General features: G+C 45.7%; 1 protein-coding gene across 1 annotated transcript in view; it reads left to right on the forward strand.

Annotated features, from left to right (window-relative positions):
- The window catches only part of RBM18 (RNA binding motif protein 18), a 122,670-nt gene that overhangs the window by 89,946 nt on the left and 9,387 nt on the right, over positions 1-23,337 (forward strand). The gene's annotated exons all lie outside the window — the stretch shown is intronic.

Genomic DNA, 23,337 nt, shown 5'->3' on the forward strand with positions numbered 1-23,337 from the left:
ATCTGTATATAAAATAATATACAGATGTGCCCTTACCTAGGGATTTATTTCGGAAGAGTCAAGTTGTAAAACGCAGCCTTCCTGAATGTGTTTATGCGGATATTTAAAAGGGTGATGCTTTGACAAGCCATTTCTTGCTAGTAAAAGCATTGCCCCTTTAAGTATCTGACATAAACATGATCAGAAGTGCTGGATTTTACAACCCAATGCTTCGTAAAAAAAAAAATCCTTAATACTTCATATGGTGCAAGATGCCCAATGCATCTTAGCCACTCTAGGAAGTGTAGAGTGCCATCTTTTTCTTTAAAGTTTGCATCTTATTCACATGGCAGATGCAGCAAAACGCCAAATTGTATTAGAGATGCTGGGCTGTGACTTAACCGCACACGAATCCTGTTTAAACGCGTACAAAGTTACAGTTGAAAAATAATGGAACTTGACGTGAGAAAAATCCACTGCTGCTGCCTATTAGCATTTCATATACAGATTCAGACTATTCGCACATTCACCAAATCTGGAAAACGGCTGCACAGGTGTTCTCAAAGAACCTAGTGCACATTTACTCCATCCGTTAGGTGTCATTCAGAATGCTAAAAATAGTCTGCCACTGCTGTGCTGCAATGTGTCATAGATGTGCCATATCCTTAAAGTTTGTAAATTTCAAATTATTTCTAAATAAACATTTCAATGCCAGCGTTAATATATACTGCGGACGCAAGGCGCATCTTATAACCATATACGATAAAAGTGTGCTGAACGTAGCAACACTATATCCCTTAAGAGAAAGCAAGCAGTCGCACACATTGTAAGCTGAGGTCCAACGCTCAGATAGAGATAGATATATATATATATATATATATATATATCTCTCTATCTATGTCCATAAAGTGGCCGGCACTCGGAAGGCCTCCGTGGGCTTTCTGGCTCAGGTGCCATCCTATGAGGTTTCACCTCCATCCATATCCCATAGAAAAGGCGGCACTCAGAGACTTGGTGAATAACAAAAATTCTTTAGTGAACAAACTGCATGGTTACATCATCAACGATCCTGATGAAGGGGCTACACGCCCCGAAACGTTGATGATGTAACCATGCAGTTTGTTCACTAAAGAATTTTTGTTATTCACCAAGTCTCTGTCTGAGTGCCGCCTTTTCAATGGGATATATATATATATAATCTAGGCTGTTTTAGTAGGGCGCCGCGCCCTACCCGTTTTTTAGCAGGCAAAACCCGCCCTGCCCCTTTTGCAGCGCCCTGCTAGAACAGCCGCCCGCTTCCTGCCCTCCCGGCGTGTATAGATGCCGTGCGCATGCGCGCGGCATCCATTCACGCATTGGGAGAGGGCTGGGGGAAGCCCAGCACCGACGGAGGTGCTGGGCACGCCCCCAACAGTGACGTCACCGGCCACAGACGCTCTCTATAGTGGCGTCTGTGGGACGCACTGCCCCCTAAAATTACGTAGGCGTGGCCACGCCCCCTAATTTGCGTGGCCGCGCCCCCGTTTCGGGTGCGCGCGCACATGTGCCCCCGGAGTCCGGCGCCCTGCCTCTTTTCACTCCTAGAGTGAACACCACTAGTCCCGCAATGGTGTGGCACTCGGCTGGATAAATGAACAATAAACCAGTCAGGTCTTACAACGTTTCAGTGCTTTATTGCACTATCGTCAGGATACAATGCACATAAATGACATTACATACCTTTTATAATCATACACCCAGAGTGAATTCGCGCCAGGAGGTCCGTTTGAACTTCCCCCTAGCGTCAAACACGTAATACATCATCACGTTAGTGACTCCCATCACCATGACAACAAACAAATAATCACACCTACGGCTCTGAAAGAAAGTATCCATATACTTCAAAGGAGTAGTTCCTAAAAGCAACTAAAGCTCAGGTATTCATTTAACCCTCTGGGTGATAAGACTCCCAGACGGTAGATCCACTCTGTCTCACGTTGCAATAACAATCTATTACGATCGCCACCCCTTCGGGGCTTCTTAACAAAATCGATCATCCTATATTTAATACTAGCGCAGTTATTGGAATTTTCCGTGGAGTGCCGGTCTGAAATTGCTGTGTGTGTGTATATATATATATATATATATATATATATATATATATATATATATATATATATATATATATATGTGTGTGTATATATATATATATATTTGATATTAAAAGGGGTATGCATACAAAATAACATATGTACAGTATATCATTCACTGGTCCCAGGCAGCCAGTCATCAGGTAGTAGACTTCTGATAAGTGTGTGTGTCAGAGAGCTGAATGAGAATGTATAAGAGAGCTCCCTGCTTCTGGGTCCCTATCTTATACAGTAAAATAATGGGTGTATACAACAGTGGGTTTCATCTTCTTCCATTGGTCCAGAGGCTAGACCTCTAAAGAACTCGACGGCTCATAGGTCATTGTGAGGGCTTTTGTCCTATGTTGCAAACACATGCGTTTACCCCCAGGGTCATGCTGTGAGGCCAGTTTCAAGTCTCAGGAAGTCTTTTGTATTCATACATTTGGTCATAACTAATCGTTGCAATGTGCTACAATCTACCCATAGCTATCAAATTAATACACACATTCTCCTGATCATTTTGACACTAAGCATGATATATTTAACTTGTTCCGTTCCAATAATGCATATATATCTGATGTTACAGTCTATTATATAAATACATTATAATGCCTGGTGCTTGGCATGTTTTGTCTATGTGTAATTTCTGTGTTTGTTTAATATATCTTTGTGGCTTGTCTGTGTGGATGCGTATGCTACCGTGTATCCTGTGCACGCTGCGTGTATGCGTACAAACAGAGATCTCTCTGTCTGGAGTTTGTATGTTGTCTGTATGTAATATTTCTCTAACGTCCTAAGTGGATGCTGGGGACTCCGTAAGGACCATGGGGAATAGCGGCTCCGCAGGAGACTGGGCACATCTAAAGAAAGCTTTAGGACTATCTGGTGTGCACTGGCTCCTCCCCCTATGACCCTCCTCCAAGCCTCAGTTAGATCTGTGCCCGAACGAGAAGGGTGCACACTAGGGGCTCTCCTGAGCTTCTTAGTGAAAGTTTTAGATTAGGTTTTTTATTTTCAGTGAGACCTGCTGGCAACAGGCTCACTGCATCGAGGGACTAAGGGGAGAAGAAGCGAACTCACCTGCGTGCAGAGTGGATTGGGCTTCTTAGGCTACTGGACATTAGCTCCAGAGGGACGATCACAGGCCCAGCTTGGATGGGTCCCAGAGCCGCGCCGCCGGCCCCCTTACAGAGCCAGAAGGCAGAAGAGGTCCGGAAAATCGGCGGCAGAAGACGTCCTGTCTTCAACAAGGTAGCGCACAGCACTGCAGCTGTGCGCCATTGCTCTCAGCACACTTCGGTCACTGAGGGTGCAGGGCGCTGGGGGGGGGGCGCCCTGAGACGCAATAAAAACACCTTGGATGGCAAAAAAAAATGCATCACATATAGCTCCTGGGCTATATGGATGCATTTAACCCCTGCCAGAATCCATAAAAAAGCAGGAGAAAAGTCAGCGAAAAAGGGGCGGAGCCTATCTCCTCAGCACACTGGCGCCATTTTCCCTCACAGCTCCGTTGGAGGGAAGCTCCCTGTCTCTCCCCTGCAGTCACTACACTACAGAAAGGGTTAAAAAAAGAGAGGGGGGCACTAATTAGGTGCAGTATTAACTATACAGCAGCTATAAGGGGAAAAACACTTATATAAGGTTATCCCTGTATATATATATATATATATATATATATATATATATATATATATATATATAGCGCTCTGGTGTGTGCTGGCAAACCCTCCCTCTGTCTCCCCAAAGGGCTAGTGGGGTCCTGTCCTCTATCAGAGCATTCCCTGTGTGTGTGCTGTATGTCGGTACTTTTGTGTCGACATGTATGAGGAGAAAAATGATGTGGAGACGGAGCAGATTGCCTGTAATAGTGATGTCACCCCCTAGGGGGTCGACACCTGAGTGGATGAACTGTTGGAAGGAATTACGTGACAGTGTCAGCTCTGTATAAAAGACAGTGGTTGACATGAGACAGCCGGCTACTCAGCTTGTGCCTGTCCAGACGTATCATAGGCCGTCAGGGGCTCTAAAGCGCCCGTTACCTCCGATGGCAGATATAGACGCCGACACGGATACTGACTCCAGTGTCGACGGTGAAGAGACGAATGTGACTTCCAGTAGGGCCACACATTACATGATTGAGGCAATGAAAAATGTTTTACACATTTCTGATAATACGAGTACCACCAAAAAAAGGGGTATTATGTTCGGTGAGGAAAAACTACCTGTAGTTTTCCTGAATCTGAGAAATTAAATGAGGTGTGTGATGATGCGTGGGTTTCCCCCGATAACAAACGGATAATTTCTAAAATGTTATTGGCATTATATCCTTTCCCGCCAGAGGTTAGGGTGCGTTGGGAAACACCCCCTAGGGGGGATAAAGCGCTCACACGCTTGTAAGGGCTCTACCTTCGCCTGAGATGGCCGCCCTTAAGGATCCTGCTGATAGAAAGCAGGAGGGTATCCTAAAAGGTATTTACACACATACTGGTGTTATACTGCGACCAGCAATCGCCTCAGCCTGGATGTGCAGTGCTGGGTTGGCGTGGTCGGATTCCCTGACTGAAAATATTGATACCCTAGATAGGGACAGTATATTTTTGCCTATAGAGCATTTTTTTTTTTTTTTTTTAAATATGTTTATTAGTTTTTCCACATAGAGACATAAAGAGAGAAAAAGGCAGAGAAACAATGCAGTACAAAGTGCATGTAAAATGCTTATACTTATGGATTACATAATAGGCAACAAAGGTGTGGCATAGTATCAAACATCACCACTACCCCTGGTGGTGTGTATAGGAGCGAGCAGTGCAGAGGACCATATCAAAGCATCAGCAGTGATGATTATAAACAGCATTTTAGGCCTATAATATATTATTGAAGAAAAACTGCACATTGTCACATATGTGCCAAACCAAAATCAACTAGACAATCATAGAGAAAAAGAAAGAAGAAAGAAAGACAACAAAGACATGGATAAGAAGTGTGAGGGAGGAGGGGGGGGGGGGGGGTTGCAGATGCCTAACAAATATTCATCGTACATGATAAGGCACATTCCTAGGGACTGTGGGGATCAAATCGCTCAGTATCAAGGTACGAAAGCGAGCATCACCCTGATGCCGAAGGTGGATCATCACCAATAGGGATACCTAGTCTGCGGTAAGAATCCCAACTAAGGGAATCAAACAATTTCAGTATATGAGTTCGTTGTGGGGGTAGAAGAGAGTCAATGTATAGTCCCCATTTCTTATAAAAGCGCAAAGCGTTGCGGTCAAGGTCTGGGAGAGTTGATTGGCGTTCAAAGTATAGTGTATTAGTAAGTAAAGACTTGAGGTTACCTAGGGAGGGGGAGGTTCGATATATCCAATGATTCAGAATTAACTTTTTCCCCAGGGTCAATAGTACATATAAAAACGGAATGCAGTATGTCTGGGATGGATGTAAACGCCAGGTTGTAGTATTAAGGCCGAGGAGTGCCGCTGGGTCCATAGGGAGAGAGATCCGGAAGGTGGATTTTATATACCATACTACTTTATTCCAGAATCGTTTAATTTTCGGACAATGCCAAAAGTTATGCATAAAGAGAGCATTTGGTGCTTTACATTTGGGGCAACGACCAGAGTCTGTAGAGACCATATATTTGCGTTGTCCCGGGGCAATATATGCCCGATGTAAAAATTTGAAGTGGATTTCCTGAAGCTGGGCAGAATGCAGGGCTTTCAGTATAGCAGGAAGGGGGGAGAGGAAGCACTCCACCGATGGGTCCCAGGACCACTCACTCGACCATTTTGACAACATGGGGGGCCAGAATACCTCCGGCTTGCCGGGCAACAAGTCCCGGTATAACCAGCATATCTTGTATGAAAAGGTAGGTAACGTGACCAGCAGGGCGGACAAGGGATCCTTTCTCCGCTCGTGCACAGGAGGGATGGGGAGAGTTTGTACAAAATGGCGTACTTGTAGGAACATGAAGAAATCAGATGAGGGCACACCGTGTCTCTCGGCTAGATCCGCGAATGACAATACATGGCCACCCGGGTCGAACACATCACGAATGAGGGCTATGCCCCTAGATTTCCATGTGAGGAATTTGGTATTGTCAAGGGGAGGAGTGAAGCAGGGGTTTCCGCACAATGGGATGAAAGGAGAGTATTCTGGGTTGCGATGTAGGGCCTTGTTAATGGCCCACCAGGAACGATAGGCGTCCCAGAAAAGAATATTAGGGCGTACCATTGGTGGGAGCAAAGCTTTCGGGGTATGTAGCAAAGCCCTTAAGTCGTAAGGGTGTACAAGGCTCTGTTCCATGTCATAATTAACATATGAGGAGGTGCCCCTTAGCCAATCCGAGATATACCTAAAGTTCGCGGCCTGGAAGAAAGCCAAGAGGTCTGGTACAGCCAAGCCACCCTGGGCACGGGGGAGTTTAAGTTTAGGTAAAGAAATGCCTATAGAGCATTTAAAAGATGCATTTTTATATATGCGTGATGCACAGCGGAATATTTGCCGACTGGCATCAAGTCTAAGCGCGTTGTCCATTTCTACCAGTAGAGGGTTATGGACACGTCAGTGGTCAGGTGATGCGTATTCCAAACGGCATTTGGAAGTATTGCTTTATTAAGGGAGGAGTTATTTGGGGTCGGTCTTTCAGACCTGGTGGCCACGGCAACAGCTGGGAATTCCACGTTTGTACCCCAGGTCGCCTCTCAACACGAGAAGACGCCGTATTATCAGGCGCAGTCTTTTCGTGGACAAGCGGGCAAAAGGTTCCTCATTTCTGCCCCGTGACAGAGGGAGAGGAAAAAGGCTGCAGAAATCAGCCAGTTCCCAGGAACAGAAACCCTCTCCCGCCTCTGCCAAGCCCTCAGTATACGCTGGGGCTTTACAAGCAGAATCAGGCACGGTGGGGGGCCCGTCTCAATGAATTTCAGCGCGCAGTGGGCTCACTCGCAAGTAGACCCCTGGATCCTTCAGGTGATATCTCAGGGGTACAAATTAGAATTCGAGACGTCTCCCCCTCGCCGTTTCCTAAAGTCGGCTTTACCGATGTCTCCTTCTGACAGGGAGACAGTTTTGGAAGCCATTCACAAGCTGTATTCCCAGCAGGTGATAATCAAGATACCCCTCCTGCAACAGGGAACGGGGTATTATTCCACACTGTTGTGGTACCGAAGCCGGACGGCTCGGTGAGACCGATTCTAAATCTAAAATCTTTGAACACTTACATACAGAGGTTCAAATTCAAGATTGAGTCACTCAGAGCAGTGATTGCGAACCTGGAAGAAGGGGACTACATGAGGTCTCGGGACATCAAGGATGCTTACCTTCATGTCAAAATTTACCCTTCTCACCAAGGGTACCTCAGGTTTATGGTACAGAACTGTCACTATCAATTCAGACGCTGCCGTATGGATGGTACACGGCACCCCGGGTCTTTACCAAGGTAATGGCCGAAATGATGATATTCCTTCGAAGGAAGTGAATTTTAGTTATCCCTTCCTTGGACAATTCCCTGATAAGGGTAAGATCCAGGGAACAGTTGGAGGTCGGTGTAGCACTATCTCAGGTAGTGTTGCGGCAGCACGATTGGATTCTCAATATTCCAAAATCGCACCTGGTTCCGACGACGTGTCTTCTGTTCCTAGGGATGATCCTGGACACAGTCCAGAAAAAGGTGTTTCTCCCGGAGGAGAAAGCCAGGGAGTTATCCGAGCTAGTCAGGAACCTCCTAAAACCGAGCCAAGTCTCAGTGCATCAATGCACAAGGGTTCTGGGTAAAATGGTGGCTTCCTACGAAGCAATCCCATTCGGCAGATTCCACGCAAGAACTTTCTAGTGGGACCTGCTGGACAAATGGTCCGGATCGCATCTTCAGATGCATCAGCGGATAACCCTGTCACCAAGGACAAGGGTGTCCCTCCTGTGGTGGTTGCAGAGTGCTCATCTTCTAGAGGGCCGCAGATTAGGCATTCAGGACTGGGTCCTGGTGACCACGGATGCCAGCCTGCGAGGCTGGGGAGCAGTCACACAGGGAAGGAATATCCAGGGCTTATGGTCAAGCCTGGAGACATCACTTCACATAAATATCCTGAAGCTAAGGGACATTTACAATGCTCTAAGCTTAGCAAGACCTCTGCTTCAAGGTCAGCCGGTGTTGATCCAGTCGGACAACATCACGGCAGTCACCCACGTAAACAGACAGGGTGGCACAAGAAGCAGGAGGGCAATGGCAGAAGCTGCAAGGATTCTTCGCTGGGCGGAAAATCATGTGATAGCACTGTCAGCAGTATTCATTCCGGGAGTGGACAACTGGGAAGCAGACTTCCTCAACACGACCTCCACCCGGGAGAGTGGGGACTTCACCCAGAAGTCTTCCACATGATTAAAAACTCGACAGGTATTGCGCCAGGTCCAGGGACCCTCAGGCAATAAGCTGTAGACGCTCTGGTAACACCGTGGGTGTACCAGTCAGGGTATGTGTTCCCTCCTCTGCCTCTCATACCCAAGGTACTGAGATTGATAAGATGGAGAGGAGTAAGCACTATATTCGTGGTTCCGGATTGGCCAAGAAGGACTTGGTAACCGGAACTTCAAGAGATGCTCACGGATGATCCGTGGCCTCTACCTCTAAGAAGGGACCTGCTCCAGCAAGGACCCTGTCTGTTCCAAGACTTACCGCGGCTGCGTTTGACGGCATGGCGGTTGAACGCCGGATCCTGAAGGAAAAAAGGCATTCCGGATGAAGTCATCCCTATCCTGATCAAAGCCAGGAAGGATGTAACTGCAAAAACATTATCACCGCAATTGGCGTAAATATGTTGCGTGGTGCGAGGCCAGTAAGGCCCGACGGAGGAAATTCAACTGGGTCGATTCCTACATTTCCTGCAAACAGGAGTGTCTATGGGCCTGAAATTGGGGTCCATTAAGGTTCAAATTTCGGCCCTGTCAATTTTCTTCCAAAAAGAACTAGCTTCAGTCCCTGAAGTTCAGACGTTGTAAAAGGGGTACTGCATATACAGCCTCCTTTTGTGCCTCCAGTGGCACTTTGGGATCTCAATGTAGTTTTGGGTTCCAAAAGTCACATTGGTTTGAACCACTTAAATCTGTGGAGTTAAAATATCTCACATGGAAAGTGGTCATGCTGTTGGCCCTGGCCTGGGCCAGGCGCGTGTCAGAATTGGCGGCTTTATCCTGAAAAAGCCCTTATCTGATTTTCCATTCGGACAGGGCGGAATTGAGGACTCGTCCTCAGTTTCTCCCCAAGGTGGTTTCAGCGTCTCACCTGAACCAACCTATTGGTGGTGCCTGCGGCTACTAGGGACTTGGAGGCCTCCAAGTTGCTAGACGTTGTCAGTGCCCTGAAAATATATGTTTCCAGGACGGCTGGAGTCAGGAAATCTGACTCGCTGTTTATCCTGTGTGCACCCAACAAGCTGGGTGCTCCTGCTTCTAAGCAGACTATTGCTCGTTGGATTTGTAGTACAATTCAGCTTGCACATTCTGTGGCAGGCCTGCCACAGCCAAAAATCTGTAAATGCCCACTCCACAAGGAAGGTGGGCTCATCTTGGGCGGCTGCCCGAGGGGTCTCGGCTTTACAACTTTGCCGAGCAGCTACTTGGTCAGGAGCAAATACGTTTGTAAAATTCTACAAAATTGATATCCTGGCTGAGGAGGACCTGGAGTTCTCTCATTTGGTGCTGCAGAGTCATCCGCACTCTCCCGCCCGTTTGGGAGCTTTGGTATAATCCCCATGGTCCTTACGGAGTCCCCAGCATCCACTTAGGACGTTAGAGAAAATAAGAATTTACTTACCGATAATTCTATTTCTCATAGTCCGTAGTGGATGCTGGGCGCCCATCCCAAGTGCGGATTGTCTGCAATACTTGTACATAGTTATTGTTACAAAAATCGGGTTATTATTGTTGTGAGCCATCTTTCAGAGGCTCCTCTGTTATCATGCTATTAACTGGGTTCAGATCACAGGTTATACGGTGTGATTGGTGTGGCTGGTATGAGTCTTACCCGGGATTCAAAATCCTTCCTTATTGTGTACGCTCGTCCGGGCACAGTATCCTAACTGAGGCTTGGAGGAGGGTCATAGGGGGAGGAGCCAGTGCACACCAGATAGTCCTAAAGCTTTCTTTAGATGTGCCCAGTCTCCTGCGGAGCCGCTATTCCCCATGGTCCTTACGGAGTCCCCAGCATCCACTACGGACTATGAGAAATAGAATTATCGGTAAGTAAATTCTTATTTTTTGACTTCGACAAGTTACTGCCATGCGTTTGTGCAGTGGTTCTGTCACTTCGTTTAGCCAGCCTTTGGCCTATATTTGTAATTAATATTGTGAGGTGGTCAGAACTGACTGGAAGTGACTGGAAATTAATGTTGTTGAGGTTAATAATACTGTAGGAACAAAAACCGCCCCAAATTACATAATTGTAGCTGTTTTTTAGCAAAACCAGGTCCAAAACCAAAACACAAGGGCCAGTGCACATCTCCAAATGTTGTTGAAATATTATTATTATTATTATTATTATTATTACCACTACTTGCAAGTACAGCTTTATGGGGGCAATTCAGTTGTTGATTGCAGCTTCTCCCATGCCAAGGGCTGAGTGCGCTGCAGTTAAGGCGCACACTGCACTCATGTCCTGCTTAGATGGGAGCTAAGGTCACACAAATAATTGAATTGCCTCAAGAGTATTTTCCTACAACGATGTAACCGTCTAATCGGGGAGTGGTCCACAATTGCGATGCTTTTGCTTTATTGGGTATTATGGAGCATAGCTAATTGACTGTCAAAATTTCCTATAACTGGTGATATGTAAAGTATAAACAAATGATTAAAAAAAAACTTTTTTCCTTATTTAAATCAAAACAAATAAAACAAAAAAGTTGAAAACAGTCGAAAAAAAATAGATTTTGTGATTATTGAGGCCACTTAACTTTTGTAAAAAAAAAAATCTATATATATTTTTTTATAAATAAACCCAAATTACATTAAAGGTGCAAAAAAGAAAAAGTTGATTTGGGGTAATTTGAGGCTACCTTTTTTTTTTTTTTTTTTAACCCAATAAAGACATAATTATATAATTGTTGGCCCAAAGGTGTCGATGCCCATTCACCACAGCAAGGAACAGTGCTGACCCTGGCTGTGGTGGGTGTCGGCTCCAGGCTGCATGTGAGATCTCGCGTGAGTAACATGATCCCGCACTGGGGCCGGCCAGGCAGGGAGACGCAGTAAATCGGCACTAGGTTGATGCGCTGTGTGCTCAGGCGGGGTTCACTGGTGGGGGAAGTTTTAACTCTCCCGCTTCAGCAGACAAGATGTTAGTACCTCTTGCCGATGTTCCTTCCTGCCCCGGCTCAGTAATGAGGCGAAGCAGAAAGTGCTCTAGCGGCACGATCCGTGCCACTATAATACATCTCCCCTGACGCCGGGATCCTGTTCAGTCAAAATGCCGGCAGACAGAATGCCGACCCACATGGACTATTCCCACTCGTGGGTGTCCACGACACCCATAAAGTGCGAATAGAACCTCTGGCGAGTGCAGAGATCCCGCAAGGGGCTTTGTTGCGCTCGCCCCCCGCTGACATTCTGCTTCTGTGATCCCGGGGTCTGTATGTTGTCCTCCGGGATCCCGAGCGCCGATCTCCCAGCCCTAACCGATATAATACTCTTATTTGAAAAAGATCATTTGATCAACTTGGTTCACATAAAGGCTAATTACTGAGGGGATGTAGTTAATATCCCGGTGCTCAGGATCCTAACTGTTAGTACTGGTGTTAGGGTTGGGCTGCATGGGGGGGATGGTTAGGGTTAGGCTCGGGAGGGGGTTGGGGGGTTAGGGGTAGGCTGCGAGAGGAATGTTTTAGGGTTAAAATACTTAGCAAAATGTGATTTTGAATGTGGGATCCTGTGCGCCGGGTTATCTATACCAAACCGTTACTAATTATTCTAGTTAAGTCTTCTGCTACACTCAGGAAGAAGAAAACCTATTTCAAAGTTTTATTTCTAATAATTTGAGAGGAAGAGTTCACATTACCTCTATCAATCCAGTTAGAAAAGAGTCGGGGTCCTCACCCACCCCTTGCTTCATTTATCATTACAATAGAACTTTGCAGGCAGCCTGCAGAAATATTTTACTGGCCACACGTTCTGATACTACATGTGCTATCAGACATTTTTCCTGATTAACTCTGTATTGTCAGTTCAGTTATGATCTAGGGGGTGAATTGCTGTTGCAACGTTATGGAAACACCAGCAACCACAACTCTATTTGCCCCCATCTTGCCTGTGCCTTTTGGATTTTAGTTTGCAGCCCTATAGTGCTGTGGAAAAGGGATTCACTGATGTTGGGAGTTGACTCTCTTCTAATGAATTGACCCCTATGAGTGAACTCAAAATTACTGCTTTGCAATTTATTAAGCTTCTATAAGAATCCGCAGAGTCATTCTCATGCCTATTGGCAAATGCAGCTGACAAGATGATTGCTGCTGGCCTGTGTGTGAGTGATCATCATTGGACTCACCAGTACTTGTGGCAGAATGCCAAATTTCCAGCTCTGGTCCATATGGGCTGCCCAAATGTGTAACTCTTGGCATGATTGGTAACATATGTATACCCAGTGTTTACATTGTTGCAGTGCTCTGGAAAATAGTTAACGTTTCATATAGAAGCTGGTCATTTTAAAACCTTTTTCTCTGACGTCCTAGTGGATGCTGGGTACTCCGTAAGGACCATGGGGTATAGACGGGCTCCGCAGGAGACTAGGCACTCTTAAAAGAAAGATTAGGTACTATATCTGGTGTGCACTGGCTCCTCCCTCTATGCCCCTCCTCCAGACCTCAGTTAGTATCTGTGCCCGGCCAGAGCTGGATGCACCCTAGGGGCTCTCCTGAGCTTCCTAGAAAAGAAAGTATTTGTTAGGTTTTTTATTTTCAGTGAGATCTGCTGGCAACAGACTCACTGCTACGTGGGACTGAGGGGAGAGAAGCGAACCTACCTGCTTGCAGCTAGCTTGGGCTTCTAAGGCTACTGGACACCATTAGCTCCAGAGGGATCGAACACAGGCCGGTCGTCCGGAGCCGCGCCGCCGTCCCCCTTGCAGAGCCAGAAGAACGAAGAGGAGTTGAAAATCGGCGGCTGAAGACTCCGGTCTTCATTAAGGTAGCGCACAGCACTGCAGCTGTGCGCCATTGCTCCCTTAGCACACCACACACTCCGGTCACTGATGGGTGCAGGGCGCTGGGGGGGGGGGGAGCGCCCTGGGCAGCAATTAGATTACCTTACTTGGCGAAAAGCACATAATACAGTCTGATAAACTGTATATGTGCATTAACCCCCGCCATTAAAGTACATAAAAGGACAGAAGCCCGCCGCTGAGGGGGCCGGGCCTTCTTCCTCAGCACACCGGCGCCATTTTCTCTTCACAGCTCAGCTGGAAGGAAGCTCCCCAGGCTCTCCCTTGCAGTATCCTGGTACACAAAGGGCTAAAGAGAGGGGGGGCACATAAATTTAGGCGCAAACTGTGTATATAAGCTGCTATAGGGGAAAAATCACTCAGTATAGTGTACATCCCTGTATTATATAGCGCTGTGGTGTGTGCTGGCATACTCTCTCTCTCTCTCTCTCTCTCTGTCTCTCCAAAGGGCCTGGTGGGGGAACTGTCTTCAAATAGAGCATCCCCTGTGTGTGTGGTGTGTCGGTACGCGTGTGTCGACATGTCTGAGGTAAAAGGCTCCTCTAAGGAGGTGATAGAGCGGATATGTGTGTGGGAGGGTGTCTCCGTCGACAACGCCGACACCTGTTTGGATATGTGTAAGTGCTGAGGTAAAATTATTGCACAAAAGGTTAGGGAACAGAAAGGAAATCTACCCTGGTCTGTCCCTATGTCACAGAGTCCTTCAGAGTCTCTCTATGTTCACTATCCAAAATAACAAAGTATCGACACGGAGTTTAACTCCACTGTCGACTACAATAATGCAAAGTTACAGCCAAGAGGGCTAAAAGATATTCAATATATGATTATTGGAATAAAAGATGATTTGCATATCACTGATGACTCATCTGTCCCTGACACGAGAGTACACATGTTAAGGGGAAGAATGCTGAGGTAAATTTCCCTCCTCTCATGAGGAAAAAGAGCGGGAATCTCCAGACAAGAGACGGCAGCTTCCCACAAGAGAATTCTCAGGCTGTATCCTTTCCCCACTAGGGCCAGGATGTGTTGAGAATCTTCCCCTTGGGTGTCCTGTTTGCACTAGCTATTCTCAGGGATCCTGCAGATAGTGTGCACATTCTAGTATACTACCCAGACCGGCGATTGTGTCGGCATGGGTTTATAGCGCTGTGGCAGCGTGGACAGGTACCTTATCAGCAGAGATTGAGACCCTAGTATGCATATAAATATTTTAAGATGCTGTCTTAAGTGATAGATATATAATTATAAAACATGCCCAAAGGGACATGAGTATACTGGGTCCTAGAGACAAAAGCTATGTCGATTTCCGCTTGACGTGTCCTGTAGAATATACATTGGACAGATGATGCCGACTTAAGAGGCATATGGAAGGCTGAGGATTGTGTGGAGAAAGGTTCTCGGGCCTGGTCTCCACAGCTATAGCTGGTGATTCTGATATTTTGCCTTATATTCCTGCACAGCCTAGGAAAGCACGACATTATTAAATGCAGCTTTTCGAATAAAGAAACAAGAAAGTCTGAGGTGCGTCCTTTCTTGTCAGAGCCGGGGGCAGAGGAAAGAAGCTGTACAACACAGCTAGTCCCCAGGAACAGAATCCTCCCCGGCCTCTACAAAAATCCACCGCATGTCGCTGGGGCTCCACAGGCGGAGCTAGGCCCGGTGGGGACACGCCTTCGTAAGTTCAGCCACAAGTGGGTTCACTCCCTGTTAGATCCCTGGGCAATAGAAATTGTATCGCAGGGATACAGGCTGGACTGTGAGAAGATGCCCCCTCACCGAGGACCCGGCGGGCTTCCCCCCAAGAGAGGGAGCCAGTGTTAACTGCAATTCGTAAATTGTATCTTCAACAGGTGGTGGTCAAGGGTCCCCTCCTTCAACAAGAGGGTGTTATTATTCGACCATGTTATAATCCCGAAACCAGACGGTTCGGTTAGACCCATATTGTATTAAAATCCCTGAACATATACCTGAAAAGGTTCAGGTTCAAGATGGAATCGCTAAGAGCGGTCATTGCAAGCCTGAAATGAATCGGGACATAAGGGATGCATACCTTCGTGTCCCCATTTATCCACCTCATCAGGCGTACCTCAGAATTGCGGTACGGGATTGTCATTACCAATTTCACCAAGGTAATGGCGGATATGATGGTGCTCCTGCGGAAGCAAGGTGTCACTATTATCACAAACTTGGATGATCTCCTCATAAAAGCGAGATCAAGAGAGCAGTTGCTGGACAGCGTATCACCTTCTCTGGAAGTGAAACGGCAACACGACTGGATTCTATATATTCCGAAGTCGCAGTTGGTTACTACAGCTCATCTGCCTCGCCTAGGCATGATCCTAGACACAGATCAGAAGAGGGTTTATCTCCCGATAGAGAGAGCTCAGGAGCTCATGACACTGGTCAGGAATCCATTGAAAACCAAAACAGGTGTCAGTGCATCACTGCACTCGAGTCCTGGGAAGGATGATGGCATCATACGAGGCCATCCCCTTCGGCTGGTTCCATGCAAGGACAATGGAACTTACTGGACAAGTGGTCCGGATCACATCTTCAGATGCATCGGTTAATCACCCTATCCCCCAGGGCCAGGGTGTCTCTCCTGTGGTGGCTGCGGAGTGCTCACCTTCTCGAGGGCCGCAGATTCGGCATTCAGGACTGGGTCCTGGTGACCACGGATGCAAGCCTCCGAGGGTGGGGGGCAGTTACACAGGGAAGAAAATTCCAAGGTTTGTGGTCAAGCCAACAGACTTGCCTTCACATCAATATCCTGGAACTAAGGACCATATACAACGCCCTAAGTCAAGCGGAGTTCCTGCTTCGCGACCAACCGGTTCTGATCCAGTCAGACCGCAGGGGCTCATGTAAACCGCCAGGGCGGCACAAGAGCAGGGTGGCGATGGCGGAAGCCACCAGAATTCTTCGCTGGGCGGAGAATCAACTAAGCGCACGGTCAGCAGTGTTCGTTCCGGGAGTGGACACGACCTCTACCCGGGAAAGTGGTGACTTCATCAGGAAGTCTTCACGCAGTTTTGCAAATTGATGGAAACTGCCTCAGGTGGATGGCGTCCCACCTCAATAAAAAAGGTTTTACGCTGGGTCAAGGGACTCTCAGGCGATAGCTGTGGTCGCACTAGTAACACTGTGGGTGTTCCAGTCGGTCTATATATTCCCTCCTCTTCCTCTCAGACCCAAGGGCTGAGAATTGTAATAAACGGAGGAGTGTGAACAATATTCTTTGCTCCAGATTGGCCAAGAAGGACTCGGTACCCGGAACTGCAAGAAATGCTCTCAGAGGACCCATGGCCTCTGCCTTCTCAGTCAGGACATGTTGCAACAGGGACCCTGTCTGATCCAAGATTTACCGCGGCTGCGTTGGATGGCATGGCGGTTGAACGCCGGATCCTAGCGGAAAAGGGCGTTCCGGATGCAGTTATTCCTACGCTGATAAAGGCTAGGAAAGACGTGACAGCAAGACTTTCACTGTATATGGCGAAAATAGGTTGCTTGGTGTGCGGCCGGGAAGGCCCTACAGAGGAATTCCAGGGGGGTCGATTCCTGCACTTCCTACAGTCAGGAGTGACTATGGGCCTAAAATTAGGATCCATAAAGGCCAAGATTTCGGCCCTATCCCTTTTTCTCTCAAAAAGAACTGGCTTCACTGCCTGAAGTTCGGACGTTGTACAGGGGTGCTGCATATTCAGCCCCTTTTGTGCCTCCAGTGGCACCTTGGGATCTTAACGTGTGTTGGATTCCTAAAATCCCACTGCTTTGAGCCACTTAAGACCGTGGAGCTAAAATGTCTCACGTGGAAAGTGGTCATGCTTTTGGCCTTAGCTTGGACTAGGCGTGTGTCAGAATTGGCGGCTTTGTCATGTAAAAGCCCATATCTGATCTTCCATATGGAAAGGGCAGAATGGAGGACTCGTCCCCAATTTCTCCCTAAGGTGGTATCATCGTTTCATTTGAACCAACCTATTGTGGTGCCTGCGGCTACTAGGGACTTGGAGGATTCCAAGTTGCTGGACGTAGTCCGGGCCCTGAAACTGTTTCCAGGACGGCTAGAGTCAGAAAAACTGACTCGCTATTTATCCTGCATGCACCCAACAAGCTGGGTGCTCCTGCTTCAAAGCAGACTATTGCTCGCTGGATCTGTAGCACGATTCAGCTTGCACATTCTGCGGCTGGACTGCCGCATCCTAAATTAGTAAAAGCCCATTCCACGAGGAAGGGGGCTCTTCTTGGGCGGCTGCCCGAGGGGTCTCGGCTTTACAACTTTGCCGAGCTGCTACTTGGTCGGGTTCAAACACTTTTGCAAAATTCTACAAGTTTGATACCCTGGCTGAGGAGGACCTTGAGTTTGCTCATTCGGTGCTGCAGAGTCATCCGCACTCTCCCGCCCGTTTGGGAGCTTTGGTATAATCCCCATGGTCCTTACGGAGTACCCAGCATCCACTAGGACGTCAGAGAAAATAAGAATTTACTCACAGGTAATTCTATTTCTCGTAGTCCGTAGTGGATGCTGGGAGCCCGTCCCAAGTGCAGACTCTCTGCAATACATGTATATAGTTATTGCTTAACTAAAGGGTTATTGTATGAGCCATCTGTTGGGAGAGGCTCAGTTATTGTTCATACTGTTAACTGGGTATAGTTATCACGAGTTGTACGGTGTGGCTGGTATGAGTCTTACCCTGGATTCCAAATCCTTTCCTTGTAATGTCAGCTCTTCCGGGCACAGTTTCCCTAACTGAGGTCTGGAGGAGGGGCATAGAGGGAGGAGCCAGTGCACACCAGATATAGTACCTAATCTTTCTTTTAAGAGTGCCCAGTCTCCTGCGGAGCCCGTCTATACCCCATGGTCCTTACGGAGTACCCAGCATCCACTACGGACTACGAGAAATAGAATTATCGGTGAGTAAATTCTTATTTTATCCATAAGGGAGAAAAAACAAAAGATTAAATATTGTTTGCAAAGTATCTTATAACTAGAACTTCTTTTTAAATGCTACAAATTGGCTGTCAGATTTAATTTAGCAGCAGTTTTAGTAAAAAAAGATATATATATATATATATAACACAACGCACGGAGAGCACTCCAAATAAAGTGATTACAAGTCCCGGTGCTAGCGTTAGGTATTTCTTGCTGAAATCCAATATACACGCCAAGGTAATCCGCAGTACTCAGAAATAAATGGAGAGAGATATGGCAGAATAACTGCAACGTTTCGATATTTATTATATCGTCTTCAGGCACAACAACAAAACAAACACATAACTGGCCTTATATCCCGTTTCACCCACATGGCAGGGATCGCGTCCGGAAACAGGGGGACGGCGCACAAAAGTGACGTCATCACCACCCGTCCGTTACTAAGGTCCCGAGCCAAACACTTAAAATAAAAACAATTTAAAATCGGCTGATAGTTACAAGTAGAGAACTACTGTGGGAGTATAAGTAACAACTAATCAATGAAAAATACACAATAGCATATAACAAAATCACATAAACATAAACAAAATCACATAAACATTATTAAATGCACGCAGATATGCCTGAGAACTCATTTAAACCCTTAGGAGATAAGGTTTGTAAACGGTGAATCCACCGCGCCTCACATTTCAACAATTTAGCAGCACGATCACCCCGTCTCAAATTGGTTGGTATATGATCAATGATCATGTACCGTAATGTAGCCAAACTATGCCCCGCCTGCATAAAATGACGAGCCACAGGTTGGTCACTATGGTTAGTAGTTATAGCTTGTCTAATCGCATATCTATGAGTAGCCATACGTTCTCGTAGGGTGCGTTCGGTTTTGCCTACATAACTAAGTCCGCAAGGACATGTGATAAGGTACACAATAAAACGTGTAGTACACGTCAACCTGTGTCTAATATAAAATTTCTTGCCACTATATGGATGACCGAAGCTGTCACCCACAACAATGGAACGACAGGTGGTACAATCAAGACAGCGAAAGCATCCATTCTTGCGTTTAAGAAAACCTCTAGTTATAGGTTGTTGCTGTAAATTAGTGACATCGGTGCGCATAACTATATCTCTAATATTGCGACCACGAGTATAGCAATTCATCACTCGCGTCTGTGCAAGATTTAATGCTCCATCAGATTGAACAATGGGCCACAATTTTTTGCTAATCTGACTAATAGACCCACTAGCAGGATTGAAGTGATTAACCCACGGCATGTAACAATTAGAAGGTCCCTTCTTTTTACATTGTAGCAGTTTAGAGCGAGGAATGCGTAACGCTCTCTCCTTAGCTTTATTAAGCTGACACAAATCATAGCCCCTTTGCAAAAAATTAACAATTTGTTTGTCAATGTTAGCTATGGCTGTTTCTGTGTTGCTGCAAATACGGCAAGTGCGAATAAACTGAGAAAAAGGAAGACCATATTTGAGGGGTTTGGGATGGAAACTGCCAGCGTGAAGAATAGAATTTCTATCACTTGGTTTCTGATAGAGTGAAGTAACAAGTTCGGAACCCTGTATCGTAATCTGTACATCCACTAGTGGCTCTAGAGTTGACTTTGATAAATGTATTTCTACACATAATGAATCTAGTAGCCCCATTAAATTTACATATAGCGCTGATGCATCCAGTATACATTACTTGGATGTACAGATTGCGATACAGGGTTCCGAACTTGTTACTTCACTCTATCAGAAACCAAGTGATAGAAATTCTATTCTTCACGCTGGCAGTTTCCATCCCAAACCCCTCAAATATGGTCTTCCTTTATCTCAGTTTATTCGCACTTGCCGTATTTGCAGCAACACAGAAACAGCCATAGCTAACATTGACAAACAAATTGTTAATTTTTTGCAAAGGGGCTATGATTTGTGTCAGCTTAATAAAGCTAAGGAGAGAGCGTTCCGCATTCCTCGCTCTAAACTGCTACAATGTAAAAAGAAGGGGCCTTCTAATTGTTACATGCCGTGGGTTAATCACTTCAATCCTGCTAGTGGGTCTATTAGTCAGATTAGCAAAAAATTGTGGCCCATTGTTCAATCTGATGGAGCATTAAATCTTGCACAGACGCGAGTGATGAATTGCTATACTCGTGGTCGCAATATTAGAGATATAGTTATGCGCACCGATGTCACTAATTTACAGCAACAACCTATAACTAGAGGTTTTCTTAAACGCAAGAATGGATGCTTTCGCTGTCTTGATTGTACCACCTGTCGTTCCCTTGTTGTGGGTGACAGCTTCTGTCATCCATATAGTGGCAAGAAATTTTACATTAGACACAGGTTGACGTGTACTACACGTTTTATTGTGTACCTTATCACATGTCCTTGCGGACTTAGTTATGTAGGCAAAACCGAACGCACCCTACGAGAACGTATGGCTACTCATAGATATGCGATTAGACAAGCTATAACTACTAACCATAGTGACCAACCTGTTGCCCGTCATTTTATGCAGGCGGGGCATAGTTTGGCTACATTACGGTACATGATCATTGATCATATACCAACCAATTTGAGACGGGGTGATCGTGCTGCTAAATTGTTGAAATGTGAGGCGCGGTGGATTCACCGTTTACAAACCTTATCTCCTAAGGGTTTAAATGAGTTCTCAGGCATATCTGCGTGCATTTAATAATGTTTATGTGATTTTGTTTATGTGATTTTGTTATATGCTATTGTGTATTTTTCATTGATTAGTTGTTACTTATACTCCCACAGTAGTTCTCTACTTGTAACTATCAGCCGATTTTAAATTGTTTTTATTGTAAGTGTTTGGCTCGGGACCTTAGTAACGGACGGGTGGTGATGACGTCACTTTTGTGCGCCGTCCCCCTGTTTCCGGACGCGGTCCCTGCCATGTGGGTGAGACGGGATATAAGGTCAGTTATGTGTTTGTTTTGTTGTTGTGCCTGAAGACGATATAATAAATATCGAAACGTTGCAGTTATTCTGCCATATCTCTCTCCATTTATTACTGAGTGCTGCGGATTACCTTGGCATAGATAGATAGATAGATAGATAGATAGATAGATAGATATATAGATATAGCAGAATATATTCTGTAAAGAGATAGCCACTCAAATAGTTTTTGTATAATTTTTACGACTGATAAGATGATTATAATGCCCTTTTATTAATTTTTCTACTCCTTTAAACAAGGATGAGGGTTCAGCCTGTTGGTTCTAATGCCCCTTACCCACTTGTACTGGAAGGGCATCATGTTTTTGGATATTGGCTGCAATATTTAATGGCCAGTAACTCTAGTTACCCACTCCCTCACTCCAGTCCACAAGAGCAAACAGAGTGCTCCATGTAGCTTCAAAGGCATTTAAAGCCATTGGGTGACTGACCTACAGTAATATAGTCTTGTACAAAAAGGCAGCAGACGTGTTACTGACATTTATTTTCATTAAATATTGTGGCTATTCCTTCCAGGAGATTACATTGCTAAAGATAGTGTTGTCAATTCATAGAAGGAGCTATTAATACTGTAGTATTATGGTGATCAGATGTGATATTTTGCTGCTAAAGGAAGTAGATGATTACATAAACAGACTTTCAGCTGTTCTATGTCACCTACATGAGCAAACATCATAAATCTCTTCTATCTCCTATCGCCATATATTTCCCCAGCAGTGTCGGACTGGGGCATGGAGGGCCCACCAGGGGAATGCAGAGGTAAAGGCCCATGCTCAGGGGTGTGGACAGCTGCCACAGGGGCTTGGCTAACATAGTATGAGCCCCATGATATAGATAGATAGTAAATACTCCTAGTGTATGCATGATGATGTACCAGATTAATAACAGCAATGCACTGTAGATAATATGTATAATGTACTATTCAAGTGCACAGTCGGGACCTGATCCATAGAGGAGGAGGAGGTGGTGCCCCAGGCAGCGGGGCCCACACGGTGGTTTCCCCTGTACCCCTGTGGGCCAGTCCAACCCTGCTCCCCAGTATTCGCAGAGTACTCTTCAATACAAGCTGCAACATAACACATAATGCACATTACTCACTGATTTAAAGGTCATCATTGTGGTTTGCATGTTTATTAATCACTGTTACCAGCATAGAAAATGTTGTGTACTCAGATCAAGAACCTCCTTAATTAGCATGAGGTCTTTGAACAAACACAAATTTCACTCTCTTTGCTGATCCTGTCAATCTCAAAATGCAGTCGTTTGGGATAGATGGGTAAGATGCTGATCAAACAACCTGTGTGTTTCCAAGCGGTCAGGAAATGGAAGGCCAAATGCAGTCTACTAGCCTGAGGCTACAGGCTGGGCCAGGGAAGGTTAAACTGATTGATTGAGCACTGATTTGTGTGCTGTTCGTTCAACAGGAAACTCATTTACTCCAGGGACCAACTATGAACTTTAGGTTTAGAAAAATAAAGGTCAGATATCCGACAATCAAGGAAGAAAAGTGAATATTATGTTGTCAAACTGTCTGCGCACTTTGTGCTCTATTTCATATTGTAAGATTATCTTGTCTGTGAGACAAAATTTTACCTCTAATCGCCACCTGATTTTACATCCATAGCCATGGTCATACAGTTCAAATTAAATGGTTTTATGTTATGCGGGTACAGAATTATAACTCAGTCATAACCTTTTTATGTTGTGTGTTTTTTTTTTTCTGTTTTTTTTACTCTTTTATATTATATTTTATTAATATATATTTTTATGTAAGCTATCTAAATTACAATTTTCTCTAAGGTCCTAGTGGATGCTGGGGACTCCGTAAGGACCATGGGGAATAGACGGGCTCCGCAGGAGACAGGGCACTTTAAGAAAGAATTAGGAATACTGGTGTGCACTCGCTCCTCCCTCTATGTCCCTCCTCCAGTTTGAATCTGTGCCCGGACGAGCTGGGTGCACCTTAGTGAGCTCTCCTGAGCTTGCTGAATAGAAAGTATTTTGTTAGGTCTTTTTATTTTCAGAGAGATCTGCTGGCAACAGACTCTCTGCTACGTGGGACTGAGGGGAGAGAAGCAGACCTACTCACTGTGGATAGGTCATGCTTCTTAGGCTACTGGACACCATTA

Source organism: Pseudophryne corroboree, chromosome 8, assembly GCF_028390025.1.
Source record: "Pseudophryne corroboree isolate aPseCor3 chromosome 8, aPseCor3.hap2, whole genome shotgun sequence".
NCBI classification, from domain to species: Eukaryota; Metazoa; Chordata; class Amphibia; order Anura; family Myobatrachidae; genus Pseudophryne; species Pseudophryne corroboree.